Source organism: Nothobranchius furzeri, chromosome 7 (genome assembly GCF_043380555.1).
Source record: "Nothobranchius furzeri strain GRZ-AD chromosome 7, NfurGRZ-RIMD1, whole genome shotgun sequence".
Taxonomy (NCBI): domain Eukaryota; kingdom Metazoa; phylum Chordata; class Actinopteri; order Cyprinodontiformes; family Nothobranchiidae; genus Nothobranchius; species Nothobranchius furzeri.
Window position 1 is genome coordinate 56,246,010 of NC_091747.1, and position 16,006 is coordinate 56,262,015.

The window sequence follows — 16,006 nt, forward strand, 5'->3', positions numbered from 1 at the left end:
ATTTCTTTTTTCTAATAGACTCCAGTAAAATCACCTGACTTGTCTCTGGACCCATTAGTAGCAAAACAACTAGCAGGTGTTATGGCTAAGCTAAGATGCTACACAATGGCTGGAGCTCTGACATCGTGCAGAAACTATGAATTGGTATCTGCATGACTGAACAAAATGCAAAGTTTCAGGCATTAAAAACAAACAAAAAAAAAATCTGAATCTGTTTAGAATCAAACACACACGCTTTTATTGTATTTGCATTGTTCTGATAAATGCACATCTCCTTTTGGTTTGCTAGTCCTGGTGCTGTTTTAAGTAGCAGCACCTAGATATCAAACAGCAGAACAAAAAAGGGTAAAAATGACAAATTTGTCCTTTTGAAATCCGTTTGCTCATGACGTGCGTACACACAGTCTGCATGCCAGTAGCTCTCCTCCCACTAAAGGGTGGTTTTACCATCCTACATGTTTGCTTTTGCACTATCAGGGGAACGGTGTGAGCCCATGGCTGATGAACAGTGTGGGCCTGAAATGTTTAAGAACTACAGACCCTCCATGCTGGCTGGCTGCAGCACAGCTAGAGTACTGGCACTACAGCAGGCTCCACCCCCTCAGGTGTTAAAGTCGAGATTAAAAACACATTTTACTTGTTAGGTTCCCCCCCACCAACATGATTATTGACACTGGCTTTTAAAAATTGCTTTTATTTTGCATAGCTTTTAATGCTCTTGCGTGCTTTTGTTTATTTGTTGTTCTTATGCAAATTTACATCCTCCTTTTCTTACAATGTCTATGTTAGGGGCAGCAGTAGCTCAACAGGTTGAACGGGTTGTCCAGTAATCAGAAGGTTGCAGGTTCGATCCCGGCTCCGGACAGAGAATTCTGAATCCTGCTGCTGTGTCAAGAGGACGCAAGACACTTAACCCACCTTGCCTGCTGGTGGTGGTCGGAGGGACCGGTGGCGCCAGTGCTCGGCAGCCTCGCCTCTGTCAGTGCGCCCCAGGGCAGCTGTGGCTACATCGTAGCTCATCACCATCAGTGTGTGAATGTGTGTGTGAATGGATGAATGATACACTGTAGTGTAAAGCGCTTTGGAGTCCTTACTCTGAGAGGCGCTATACAAGTGCGGGTCATTTATCATTTTTATTTAGTGTTCAGCGCCCGTTAAGGTTGTGAAAGGTGCTATAAACAGCAGAAGCTCAGGTGGTAGAGCGGGTTGCCCCGTGATCGGAGGGTCATGGGTTCGATTCCAGCTCCTGCCAGGGGTATTCTGCTGTTGTGTCCTTGGGCAAGACACTTCACCCAACTTGCCTGTGTTGGTGGTGGTCAGAGGGGTCAACGGTGCCAAAATGGCAGCCTCAAATCTGTCAGACCTCCCCAGGGCGGCTGTGGCTACAAAATAGCTCACCATCACTGGCAGTGTGTGACTGTGAGAGTGTGTGAAAGCATATTTGGGTGTCCTAAAAAGCTCTATATAAGTTCAATGCATCATTATTATTATTATTATTATTATGAAAATAAAATGTTATTGACCGATAAATCCAGTAAAAAAAATGGCCTTTAAGAAGCAGTTTCTCTCCTTCTTTGTTACTGAAGAAATAAAATAGATTGAAATAATTAATTTCACCGTTTGAACCATTTACATTTTAGTTTTGTGTCTGTTGGAAAGAAGTAGAAATAAAGACGTATACATTTTAAAAGACTAGGTATTCTTATATGTTCAGTTCAGTGATCTCACAGCTGCAAAGTTTCAACACCTGTTGTTTTCTGCAATAAATGCATTAGTAGAAAATTGCCTTTTGTTGTGACTTTGGGCCGGACGATCTCAAAAGCATGCACAATATTCATTTTACCATTGCAATGAGCCAAAAGCGTTCAGGTCGTACTCGGCTCTAATTCTCCTTTGAAATAACTTTCTGACTTTCTGTGGTTAATCCAGAGCAAACACTGCCAGCTACACAAATCTGAATATCAAGTCTTAAACTTGCTTGAAAAGATGACATCATGAATGTTCAAGTCTATATTTCTTTTTTGTTCAGAGGTTAAAAGGCGACGTCTTTAAACAGACCGGTGAGACGTAATTGCACTCGTCTTTGAATCTCCGTCTGATGTTTGCTGCTAAGTGTGTGCGGGGCAATGAAAAGCCTCTGGACAAAGCCAGGCTGGGAAGATGAACACTACTCAGCTCTAACTGCACACTGGTTTTGATGTAAGGCAATCACGAGGTCATCTGTTTGAAGTGGATAGGTTTGTTTCATTCATCTTGGCGTAAGTCCGCGCATGTGGGTGCTTGAATGGCTTATCGTCTACCTGGTGTGATTAAGTCTGGCGTAAGACGGAGAAGGGAAATATGCCTTTCAAAGTGTAAACAGACCCAAGTGTGTATATCTGCATAGATGGCTGCAGCGACAGCCGATCACTCAACAGCAGAAACGACAACCGAGTTTAAACTCATTAAAATGAGCAAGGTGTAACAGAGAAACACACTCTTTGCAAATTAAGTTGTGTGTCCTAATTGTTTTCATGTTTTTAGGCCTTTCAACAACTTCAGAAGGCATTCGTTGTTGCTTGATGTATGCTTGCTTTGCCCGAGGCAGTGTTTTTTTTTCTTTCATTTTTTATATGACCACTATTATTATTCAAATGAGCTAGAAATGTGTTTTGAAAGTCCTAAATCATTGAGCATGAATGGCTACCCTTGGCGTTTATAAATGACTTTCCACACAAGCAAGCCTCCGCCTGCATGGCTTACTCCACTGAGCTCATTTGGGTATTTGAAGTCTGTCAACAGAATTTGTGTCACTTGTCCACTGGCATGACAAGTCGCGTTAAAAAAAGTTTGACAAGATTTTTCACCACTATTTTGTGACTTTCGGCGTGAAAAACGGTGCTGGTGGGTAAATAAAAACGATGATGTTCGATTGATGAAGAGCAGGTACAAAACAAAATGAGATTTTTATGATGAATTAAAGCTTCTTATGAGACTATTCTGGTCATTTGTAGCGTCAGAATGGAGCACTGTAGTTTTTCAAAGGGGGAGATCAAAATGACATTGCTGTTTATTCATTTGCAGGCGTTGGAGAAAAAAAAAAGCTAAATTCTCACTGAAATTCAGCAGGTTGCAAACAGAAAATAGCATTTTTATTTTTTTTAAGAGTCAGTGATTTTTAACAGCACAGTATATTTTACAGCAAATATCTCGAATCACGTAAGACATACGGTATAATAGTTTTTTCGTCAGTTATTTTCCACACTGAGCTTTAGTTTTTTTTGTAATTTGTTTGCTAACACCTCCCATAAATATTTCGTATTCTTGCTCTTACAGAAACTAAACTAAGAAGCGACGAGACTGGATTTTAGATGTGTGAACAACTTTTAGAGCAAAAGGTCTCGGAAATTGTTAGTGTTCTTTTTCTTGTTATTTTGTAGCGTCTTTACATTCAAGCAACTAAGCTTAGTAGAACCAGTTGACCTAACCTGGCTAAGTTAAATCAACATTTAATTTCTTACAGTGTAAAATGTTCGTGTTAAAGTGACACTAAACAGCTTCCGTCTTCTCTGTCCGAAAAAGTAAAATTACAACTGTCACGACCCTGTCGCAGCCTGCTGCTAACAACTAGCTCGTGCTAACACAAGTCAACGGATGCTAAATATGTCACAAAGTAAAAAGACCCACACTGTTAGCAAAAGTCCAGTAGCAACAAAGCCAGGCCACCATCAGTTTGTGATTTTGGAACCTCCTAATGTTCCGCGCCGATGTTCACTCTTCGCTCTTCGCTTTGCCTCCAAAGACGTTACCCTCTTCCTTTAACTTCCAGGCTCAGCTATAATGCCAGCAACAAAAACAAACCTCTTTTTCCTTCTTCTTGTGCTTCTAATGGCCTTTAAATTAGGTATTGGCAGAGTAAACAGCGCACAGTCGTAAAGAGAGCTCCCTCTAGTGCACCTACCTTTCCCACAAAACTACTAAAGTGACAATCAGTGGCGGACTTAGCAGTTTAGGGGCCCAAGGCGGACAAAGGCAGGTGGCCCTCTGCAGCTGTTGTCTAGAGCTAGAGCAAGCTGTGACTTCCTGCTTTTCATTTGCAGCACTAGCATTTCTGCAGCTTTCAGTTGTTATTCTTCATCACTGCAAAGAGATCCGACCTTTTCACTTTCTTCCAGCTTCTTTTCATTTTCAGAGCTCTATCAATTGCTTCACTTCATTTTTGCATAATTATTTCACTTGTTATTAAAATTATTAGCATCAGATGACAAACGTGCTTGTCAGCCATTCACTTCCATTGATGGTCAAGTCCAGTGGTTCCTAAACTGGGGTCCGGGACTCCCAAGGGGGTTTTCACACTTTTGCCTGTTCTGAGGTTAGCAAGATTTTATTTGTAAAGCTTACATTCATAAAATCTCAGTAACAGACCCTACAGTATAGTCAGACCTCCATATAAAAGTTATGTCGGCATAACGTTTATAAATGATCACAGCTATTGTGTGTATGCTTGTAGGAGGCTCAGGCTCCATGTTTTCATCTACAGATCATCCACTTCACCTTATTTTCTGATTTATTACTCAGAATCTGTCACCAATAGCCTTTTATGTGATGTAAATGATGGAGAAAATGCAACTGAATCAGCTGTTTATGCTTGTAGAGACATGATGATTACGTTTAATATAACAGTCAAAACAACTGAACTCAATAAAGCGTTTAAATTTATAAAAGCTCTTAGTTTAAAAACTGCCATCCACCCAGTTCCTGAACCTGCTTGATCCTGTGCTGGGTTGCAGGGATAAATACCACTTAGCTTAAATCTTACAATAACAAGCAACAGCAGCACGTTGAAAGACTGAAGTAATAAAAGATTTTCATCTCTTTTCTGCCGAAGCAGCTAAAACTGAACTTTTTCAGTGGATAAGAGTTGGTTTTAATAAATCTCTTATCTGTATAAAATATCCAGCTTACACTAAAACAGAAGCAACATTCAAAGGCGGACAAATGCACCCACTCAAACCCCATGCCTTGCTCTGTGTCCAGACACACACACACACACACACACACACACACACACACACACACACACACACACACACACACACACACACACACACACACACACACACACACACACACACACTCATGCACACGCACCACATCTTGATTAGGTTTTCATAAAGTCTGGGACTGTGCTGAGTCTGTAATTGATTTTGACAGCAGAAGCCTCCATGTCCTATGGCTATGTTAAACGAACAATTTACATCTTCATTTCAAATTCTACATGGATAAAAAGCTATTAATTACATTAGTCTGCAGAGAGTCATTCCAGCTGTGTAGAACATGTGTGTGTATCTCTGCCTCAGTGTGTGTGCGTGTGTGTTTCTCATCCCTCCATATATACACTTCTGCTCATTTGTATATTAATGCTGTCTTGCGGCCAAACAATGCCCGGTAACAGCTTCTCTGGAGATGGGTTTATAAACGTGGAAAGGGCGTTTTACTTGTATGTATTGCTTTGCAAACTGAGCGCACGGCTCCTGGTATATGAGAATTTTATAGACAGGGGAACATTTACTAAATCTATTGGCTTGGCACCGGTGGTGCAGGTGTTGAGCTTCGCACCGTGCTCGTTTCATTGCTTGTACTGCTCTTAGTTTGGAGTTTTAGAGTGTTTCGTTGCAAGCTTGGATAGATCTTTATTTTATTTTACCATGCTCAAATGTTTATCAGTCAAAGCTAACATGAGTAATAGCAACATGCAGGGCCAGATTAAGACTTTGTTGTACCCTGGGCAACAATATTAAAGGGCCCCATCATCACGACCCAAGGATCACCATAATATGGTCACATACAGAATATTTTACTGTAATATGCAGTAAATATACTCCTGACATCACGCAACCTGCTCAGGGTAACCTTTGACCCACCTCGTGTGGACTGACCAGTGAGGAGAGGGTCTTAACTTGAGGCCCTCTCTTCATTGGTAAGTCTGCATGAGACTGACTCTCAACTGACGTTCAGTCATAGGCAGCGAAGCGTCTCTGTGCAGCGCAAAAGCCCGGGTGGACACTTTGTTTAATGTAGGGTGATCACATTTCCATTTCCAAACAAGAGGACAGGGGATCTGTGCCTATGATGTCACACTATGGCAACGCCACACAAACCATGTTGGGACCCATTTTTTTGAAAGAACTAAAATTAATATCAGATTCTGCCAATAAAAGGGCTCTAAAACATTTCATATGTAAATATTTAGCATATTTTCTGCAAAATCTCATTTTTCTGCTTTAATGCTGCAACAAGGTTTTATTAATAAGAAATTATTATACCTTTTGTTTTACTACAGCGGTACGCTTCCTGTGCACAGATTATTAAGGATGCTTGTTTCAGCTGTGAGATTAGACGATAGGATCAATGATAAAATAAGTTGTCACACACTCCATGGAAACGTTCAGAGAATCCACAAATAGTGGCTTTCAAATAGTTTTGTTTCTTTTTGCAAGTTTAGAAAAGCAGCAGATGAGACAGCATGTCTGATCATTTAGTTCTTCATCTGATATATTAGAACATGTCAGTAATGTCTGAGGTTTTTTTTTTATACAAACACTGTATAACTAACACTCCTGAACAGGGTAGGAATTACACAGAGGCTTCTGGGGAGCCCAGTTATAGTGGGGGCGGGGGGTAAAAATGTGTAGTGGAGATAAATCTACCTACATTTTACTTTTCAGCACTTTGTTTTGTTTTCTTGTTTTTATTTAACTATTTTCCTGTCCTGTCTGTCTCTCATCTTCCTGCGTCTCCTCTAAACTCTCCAGAAAAACTGCTGCCTGGATTCTTACTTTTTCACCTCATCAGTTACTTTTGAGCAGATTAAAGGGATCTCCTGACCGCAAAGCAGAGAGCGCGTTTCGATGCTGCGTCAGTGAGGTGAAATCACCGCAGCACAGGTGATGAGCTCCGCAGTAGCAGAGCGCTTCCGGCACAAGTAAGACAGAAAGTAGAGAACATGTGCGGACATGAACGATCGTGTGTTAATTATAGTTTTTTGGTTGCGCCACTTTGAGAATGAACCGTGCGCTGGACGCAGCTGCCTGGAGCGCTGCACAACAACGCGCTGTGCCGCTCTCTGCTCAAAAGAGTCCATAAATGATGTAATATAGGTTGAAAACTTTGTTCCGGCTCCCCTGGATGTGTATGATATCCAGCTCCCCCATAATTCGATCCCTGCTCCTGGATGAAAAACTGAACATTTTCATCAATACAAGAACCCCCCCCCCCCCCGGACGCCCCGGACAGAGAGTGAAAAGTGGACATGTCCGGGGAAAAGAGGACGTACAGTCACCCTAGTTTAATATAAAGCGGGAGATTACAGATACAGTATTTTGCTCGTGCCCTTGCTGCCCTGGGCCCTTTAGAGTTTGTGGACCCCTAATTGCCCAGTTGCCCGTATGGTTAATCCAGCCTTGACAACATATAATTTTCAGTTGGTCATTTTGGTTTTGAAGGAAACATCCAAATCAGTGTGGTCCTATCTACCTTATTCCTATCCCCCATGAGGACATCCAGTCCTGCATTTGTTCACACGGCGATGAGGCCATCCATTTTTGGTCGTTTTAGAGACATTAACTATGTGGGAACACCACCTTAAACAGGACATAGTTACAATCCCTCTGCCTACTGCAACAGGAGGTGGGGTTAGGGTTATGGATATGGAGATATAGCCAAAGAGCATTTGTTGGTATAATGACATACTTATATTAGCAACTGGACATCTTTTATTTTGAAAGTTTCCAGATTTTTTTTTTACACTGCTTTTGTGTTTGACTTCCTGTCTGGCCCTAGCTGAACTGCTGAGCAGATGATAGATAGATAGATAGATAGATAGATAGATAGATAGATAGATAGATAGATAGATAGATAGATAGATAGATAGATAGATAGATAGATAGATAGATAGATAGATAGATAGATAGATAGATAGATAAATGGATAGATGATAGACAGATAGATAGATAGACAGATAGATAGATAGATAGATAGATAGATAGATAGATAGATAGATAGATAAATAGATAGATAGATAGATGATCGATGATAGATGATAGATAGATGATAGATAGATAGATAGATAGATAGATAGATAGATAGATAGATAGATAGATAGATAGATGATAGATGATAGATGATAGATAGATAGATGATAGATAGATAGATAGATAGATAGATAGATAGATAGATAGATAGATAGATGGATAAATGGATAAATGGATAAATGATAGATAGATAGATAGATAGATAGATAGATAGATAGATAGATAGATAGATAGATAGATAGATAGATAGATAGATAGATAGATAGATAGATAGATAGATAGATAGATAGATAGATAGATAGATAGATAGATGATAGATGATAGATGATAGATAGATAGATGATAGATAGATAGATAGATAGATAGATGGATAAATGGATAAATGGATAAATGATAGATAGATAGATAGATAGATAGATAGATAGATAGATAGATGATAGATGATAGATGATAGATGATAGATGATAGATGATAGATAGATAGATAGATAGATAGATAGATAGATAGATAGATAGATAGATAGATAGATGGATAAATGATAGATAGATGGATAAATGATAGATAGATAGATAGATGAATAGATAGATAGATGATAGATAGATAGATAGATAGATAGATAGATAGATAGATAGATAGATAGATGATAGATAGATAGATGATAGATAGATAGATAGATAGATAGATAGATAGATAGATAGATAGATAGATAGATAGATAGATAGATAGATAGATAGATAGATAGATAGATAGATAGATAGATAGATAGATAGATAGATAGATAGATAGATAGATAGATAGATAGATAGATAGATAGATAGATAGATAGATAGATAGATAGATAGATAGATAGATAGATAGATAGATAGATAGATAGATAGATAGATAGATAGATAGATAGATAGATAGATAGATAGATAGATAGATAGATAGATAGATAGATAGATAGATAGATAGATAGATAGATAGATAGATAGATAGATAGATAGATAGATGAATAGTGTATTTGCATGATGATCAAGAAACTCTTTCTCGAAGAGTATTTCCTGTCAGCTTCAAAGAGCGCCTCAAGAGGCTGCAAAAGTGGCTCTCTGAGGAACTGTAGGAACAGGAGCATCTCAGGCATCATCTCTCTGCCATCTGCATGATGGGGGGAACAACACAGAGACCCGTGTTTGCTTTGGAGATAGAACGATCAAAGAACAACACTAACCATATAATGAAGGGCCAGACGGACTTTATATGAAGTGGAGAGAAAGCCAGAGAAATGGAGGGGGGGCCTCAATGGAATGGAGACAGCGAGAGGAGAGGTGTAGGCAAAATCAAACTGCAAATGCAACAATCTTTTTAGTGGCAAGATGGAGAGAGAGAGAGAGAGAGAGAGAGAGAGAGAGAGAGAGAGAGAGAGAGAGAGAGAGAGAGAGAGGTGTGCAGTGGGGGGGTGGTATGATGTGGTGAAAAAGTGCGAGCCATCTCGTCGCATGCAGGCTGCCTGCAATGAATGAGAAAGCTAAAAGGTAATTTCACGGATAAAGAGGAGGCCTAATGCATAGAGGTAATGTAGCAGGGGATGGAACAAAGGCAAACTTTCATCTCTTTAAGCTTGGATGGAGAGAGAGAGTGAGAGAAAGCCAGAGAGAAAGCTTTGATGCTTTGAAAATGATAATAACAATCTCAAAGTCAGCCTCAGAAGAGAATGTGCCCCCTCCATCACCACCTCTCTCTGTGCCCTATCCCCTTCTCTTCTGCCCCCTACCACTTAATACAACTGCACAATGACTGCCTGGGACAAGGTTGGCTCTGTGTGTGTGTGTGTGTGTGTGTGTGTGTGTGTGTGTGTGTGTGGTGGGGAGGGGGCACTTTGGACCTGGAAAACGACTCGTGGAACCAACACAGAGATTATTATACCAGATTAGAGGACTTTAATGGAAACACTGAGGATTGAATTCATGAAGAGACCATATTTTACACAGGTGGTGTATAAAAGTATATTTAAATGTAATTTTTGATGAAAAAAAAACTGATTTATTCAATGTATTCTCTCTGTGACTGTTCACACTTTTCAGCTCATTTGTCTTAAAAAACAAAAATAAATTATACTTTCAAAGTTTTATGTCACTGCTCAATTACCTGCACCCCATTTTTATCCTGAGAGTAATTACAGGCGTCTGAGTCAAGTGGCATTGATTGGTGTGAGGACTACCTGCTATGGGAGGGGGAATAATCAAATAAAAATAAATGTTTTTAAATAAACACTTAAGATTTTTAGGGCATTGTACCTGCACTTAAAAAAATCCTAAATGTTTCAAGCTATTATGCAAAGAAAAGCACAATCATGAAAATTAAAGGGCTTTTTTTTACTATAAAAAATAAGCTCATTTAATTTGGAGCATCGTGACACACTTTTACTCAAATTATCAGGGAGGTAGGGCCCATTTTGATCACCCGTCATTGTCTTTAAATTGAACAGATGATGCATCTAAGTGAGTCAAACCGATTGAGTGCTTCAGACCGTGACCTTTGACCCTCAAGGGCTGACTGTGTGTGTGTGTGTGTGTGTGGGGGGGGGGGGGGTAAACCATTAGCTGACTGTGTGTGTGTGTCTGTTATCACCTCCCCCCACTTTTCTTTTATGGAAAAAAACACAATTTAACACCCAATCTTCAATTATTCAAACCATTTGCTTCAAATGCAATCTGACCCACTAACGTTATCGCACATCTCCGGAGCGCCGTTCTTGGATTGCTTTAACTGGAACCCTAATGTCCGACCATAATTCCAGTTGCTAAAGGAACGCATGTAAATCTGCTGCTCAGTTCAAAATATGAAGCAACCGAATGTTTACCGAATGATCACCATGCCCTGATTTTTATGTTTTTTATTCTCCGTTTCCAAAGGCGTGGCCCACTCCGGTCGATGGAGAGAATTCCAGCTCTTATCGCAGATTAAACTCCTGCATGAAACGTCCTTGTGTCTTACCTCATTGGCTATTCTGTGCAGGTTAGCACCAATTGCACGTAGAGAAAAGACACTTTTTTTTCACCCTTCCTCATTTCATTTTTCTCTCCTGACCCCTCAGAGTATCACCAGACCTCAAAATTGCATTGAATATATAAATGCTAATGCTAATAACTGCTAGTAGGAGATGATAATGTCCTTGACTGGTACAAGAAAAGATCCTTTTTGACTCACTGGCTCTGAATAATATTAGCCTCTTCTTTCTTTCCTACAATTCCTCATTCGCTTTTCTTTTTCTTAATTTACTTGACACCCCCCCTTCTAACTCCAGCCTTCGTGTAACAAAAAATATATATACGGATGAAGTGTGAAATATTAATTCATTTATCCGGACTGATAAGATCTTGCTGGCTGGCAAGAAAATCCCAGTGACATCCATTTGCCATTAAGTCAACGAGACACGCAGGCAACACGGCCTCTGGAGCTTGTCTGTCTTTGCAAGCCTCCTCCACACTGTGGCTCCATTTTAATGCCTCTGGAAGCTTTTCATTGTAGGAATTAAACTATAATACTTGTTTCAGTGTCACCTATGGTAATGGCTGCAGCACAACGGTTCACCTGAAAGATACGAAGAAATAGCCGAACAAAGTGACCTCTCGTGGAAACGCCCAGAAAGAGTCATGGGGCTTGTATTTGATTGTTTTTCTAAAAACTGAGATTTGACTAATATTAAAATCCCCTGCATGTCTTAAATAAATGTTCAATTGTTGCTTTGCATTCTGATTGGTCAGTGTTTAAGAGACCAGTGGTGTTCATAAAGCCTCTTGGGTCAATGGGGCCAGTCAACAACAATAGAGGAATTAAAACCCCATGACTCAAGCTAAAACGTCAATTGGTTTTGTTTAAAGGAACTTGCATCTCTTTGAAGGTGGATGTAAAGAAACCAATGTGGCAGAATTTGCCTTTATGTTTCTTAAAAATGAATAATATCTGTCTGGCAGGCGGCTCTCCAGAGGTGACAGACTGTCTCTTAACACAAGCAGGTATCAGTCTTAAAAATGCTCAAAGTAATTGTACCTTTGAAGTTACACACATCACAGATGGCACAGTCAATATTGCACCAACTCGACTGGGTACTTTTCTCCAGTCTCTCCTATACTTGTGATGAAAACTACATTATTTGTCACAAACGTTTCATTAAAAAGGGCCAACCATCAATCAATCCTGCAATCACTCACGCAATCACATTAATCATTCCTCTACGCCATATTTGCGTCATTTCACATAAGAACGTTCGGTCCCCGGGAGGCCTGTACTTCACAGCCTACTTCTGGGAACGCGCAGTCTTGACAGCGTACTCTTCATGTCATGTCAGGGAAGTTCAGTAGGAGCAATATTCACTCATAAATGCCATTAGATTTCCTGGAATTTCAAACAAGGCAACTTTTCAAGGCATTGTGTGTGTGTGTGTGTGTGTGTGTGTGTGTGTGTGTGTGTGTGTGTGTGTGTGTGTGTGTGTGTGTGTGTGTGTGTGTGTCCCACATCAACTTTACTGAAGCAAATAGTTGAGCTTTTGAAACCAAAGTGATTTGGGTCTGCAGAGGATGTAAGAGCTGAAAGTGCAGCTGTAAAGTCTAAAAGTGTGAAACTGCATTTTAACATTACTGTAATATATTCATTACATTCCAATATTCATGAATCTGTAAGTATTGCACACAAAGTAAGAGGCCCTCCACACAGGATGAAGACCTCACTACAAAATCTGCAATAAAATGCAGGACCCAGGGCTTTTTGGTGAGTGTTAGGGATCCTTTGGTTGTGATTGTTTTAAAGGTGCAATATGTGAGAATTAGGTAAAAAAGAAATTCTGTGGTCAAATTTGTTTATTTCAGTCTATTTTCCTAAGCAAAAAGTTACTTAGTTTTCACTACCGTCCTGTGAGTTTCATGGCTGCTACCAGCTACGGGTCAGCACCAGAATATTCTCAATAACAAGCAAAGACGAGACATACACAGTATGATATGTAGATAAACAGATACATTGTAGATAGACATTGTCATATCTGCTCTTGGTTTTTCTTTTTACAGTAGGAAGCACTTACTGCACTTATAGGAAGAACTTACTGCACTTATTACAGAAATATCTCTATTAGCATTAGAGGAAGTGTGGGTTTTTACCATCTTGCCATTAGCTTTGCTATTGTTTTGAACGAATCGTTACAGGAAGTCAAACGCGGCGATAAACTAATTCACTTCACACACACATTTCACTGTAATATTGAGTTGTCAGTAATTAAAAAAGCAGCTTGAAATGTTTTTGAAGCTGACTATTTGCTTCTGATTCATTGTTAGCATTGCTAGCTCAACGCTAGCATCTAGCTTGCTCCACTCAAATATTAGACTAAATTTAAAATACGTTTTGGCTTCTTAAGATTACAAGAAAGAACTTCTGGGACGCTCCAGTTTACTGGCTTTGGTTCTTTAAACAACTCTGGAGGTTTTTGCCTGCTGGTGTTGAATTACAAATGCCGACGCTGCAGCGTTAGCTCTGCACAGACTCTGCAACACCCCAGTCACTGAATGTAAACAGTAACTGTGTCCCTCTTTTGTTTTTTGAAAGGAAAAAAAAACTGACAACCCTCCAGTTGGTTGAAAATGAAATCTGCTTCAATGTAACCTTCCTTCCAACATAATTTAGACGTTTGAATATTTTGTGATAATTTTAATGCAAAATACTAACATATTGGTAATGCAAATAACTGGCATATTAAAGGGACTTTACAGAGTTTTGAATTTTTATGCTCGCGATTGCCCGCTCAGGCCAAAAGCGCAACGGCAGCTTCAATAGTAGGCTCGTGCACGAAGTGCGCATGCTGTACCTGCACACTCCTTAACAAAAATAACAGCTGAGACAGTCCCGTGTGTGTGTGTGTGTGGCCTGGAGGACAGAGGACAGGAGAACGCACAGCTAATTAATTAAATAATTTGGTTCTGTGCCTTTCTCTTCAGCACAGCCGAAAAAGGTTTATGGTGGGTCAGTCCTCCTGCATGCTCATATCATTCCCTTCCCTTGCTTGAAAAATTGTTCCAAAATCAAAGTTGAACTCATATCTTTTTTTTCTGTGAATTCAATGCCGTTCGGCGAGTCTCAAATAAAAATTTGGGCATCTTACTGTAAAAAAAATACCATTAATGTAAAATATAAACTCTATGTAAACTATGTTCACATCCAGAATCGGACCCGGGTCGTCTCCACGAGAGTCTAATGTCTTACTAGGTGAGCTAAAGCACCAGTAATGTCTTTTGTATCTGTAACTTTTACATCCTTGATGACAACTGAAACAACGTTCAAAGAACGGGTCAGAGCGAAAATGGCTATTTTGTTGCTAATTTGCAGGAAATATCTAGAAGAAAGTAGCTAAGCGTCCTCAGAAATGTAGCTAGGTTCATCACTAGGCGTTAGGAACAGCGACAAAGTGGCACTACCTCTCTCTCTGCTGCTAAAGCTACGGATAGCAAATGCTACGGGCTATGCCTGAGCGTGAACGCGCATGAAGCAGCCTGCTTGACCCGAGCATCTCTCTTTTTCTGTGATTTTACAGAACAACAGGCAATCACAGTAAAAATGCCAGGGCTCATTCTACAGGACCAGGGCATTGCAGGAGAATGTATGAAGAAGAAATTTATTATTTCTATACATGTTTTGGCTGTCAAACTTCCATAATGCCCCTTTAAGATCTGGTCTGTCATTATTATGCTGGCAGCATTTTAGGATCCTGAGGCAATAAAGATATGTTACCACCTTTTTCAAAAGACTTGGAAAACTGAAACCATAATGTCCTGATTAGAGTTGTTTTTGCACTAGAGACACAAGGAAACCAGTCCTGCTTTATTCTTTGATGGAGAATCCGCTCTCTCTGATGTTAGCACTGAGTAGCATTCACAAAGCAAAGTACGCACCGAACAGTTCCAGTTTTAGTCAATGGCTGTTTCCACTGGCCAAGAAGAGACAGGCTTCGGATGTATCCCAGTAGCGTAGTGTCACGTTGCTACAATAAATTTATATTTCAGGTCTTTTTATCGAGTGACCCACCAAAATCACATGAAAGCTTGCAATTACCAGGAATCACTTGACCTAGCGGGGCCAGCAGCATGGAATACTTTAGCTGCTGTTTTGCATCTGAAACACTCGTAGTAGGAAGGGCCATTTAAAGCCGGGCGTACACTGTGCGACTTTTTCACTTTTTTGAGCCGATTTTCCAGTCGTGCGAGAATCCACGACATCGGGGCGAGTTTTGCGCCGAGCGGTGGTGTAGTGTACAGGGGGTTACGAGAGGCGATTAACACCACGTGACCAGCTGCCGATCAGCAGTCGTGAGGTCGCACGGACTTCTGGCGTGTTTAATATTTCGCTCGTCCCTCGTGAGGGTATCGCACTGTTGAAGCGGCGCTGCGAGCAGCTGTGACCCAAAATGTATCAGAACCGCTCACGGCGCATGCGCAATCCAGCATCAACGCCGCTCGCTATTTCCCTAATGACACACGCTGTTCGTTTTTGTTTCTACACGTTTTTTCACTCACAAAGATTGTCAAGAAAGCGTGTTTGTCGTGTTCATGTCAAATTAAACTGATCTCAAAACACAGATTTACTTTCTTTATTTCGTTTTCCTCATCCAACCCCCATAAATCCCTGTGTGTCCTCCTGCAGCACTCCCGAAGGACAACAGGCAAAACAAGACAAAAAAGTCTGACGTGTTGAGTAAAAACTGCTATTTTTAGCATATTTTTAGGGCCGACGTGTTGCTACCAGACGTACAGTGTGAGCAGTCAGGTCGCATGCGAGAACTGGGTCGTGCAGTGTGAGCACCTGGCTCGTGAGATCTTTCCTGCAAGGAAGTCGTACAGTTTGAGCTGAAGCTGAACGCTGCGAGTGAAAAAGTCGCACAGTGTCCGCCCGGCTTTACTTGGCTGGCAGTAAAA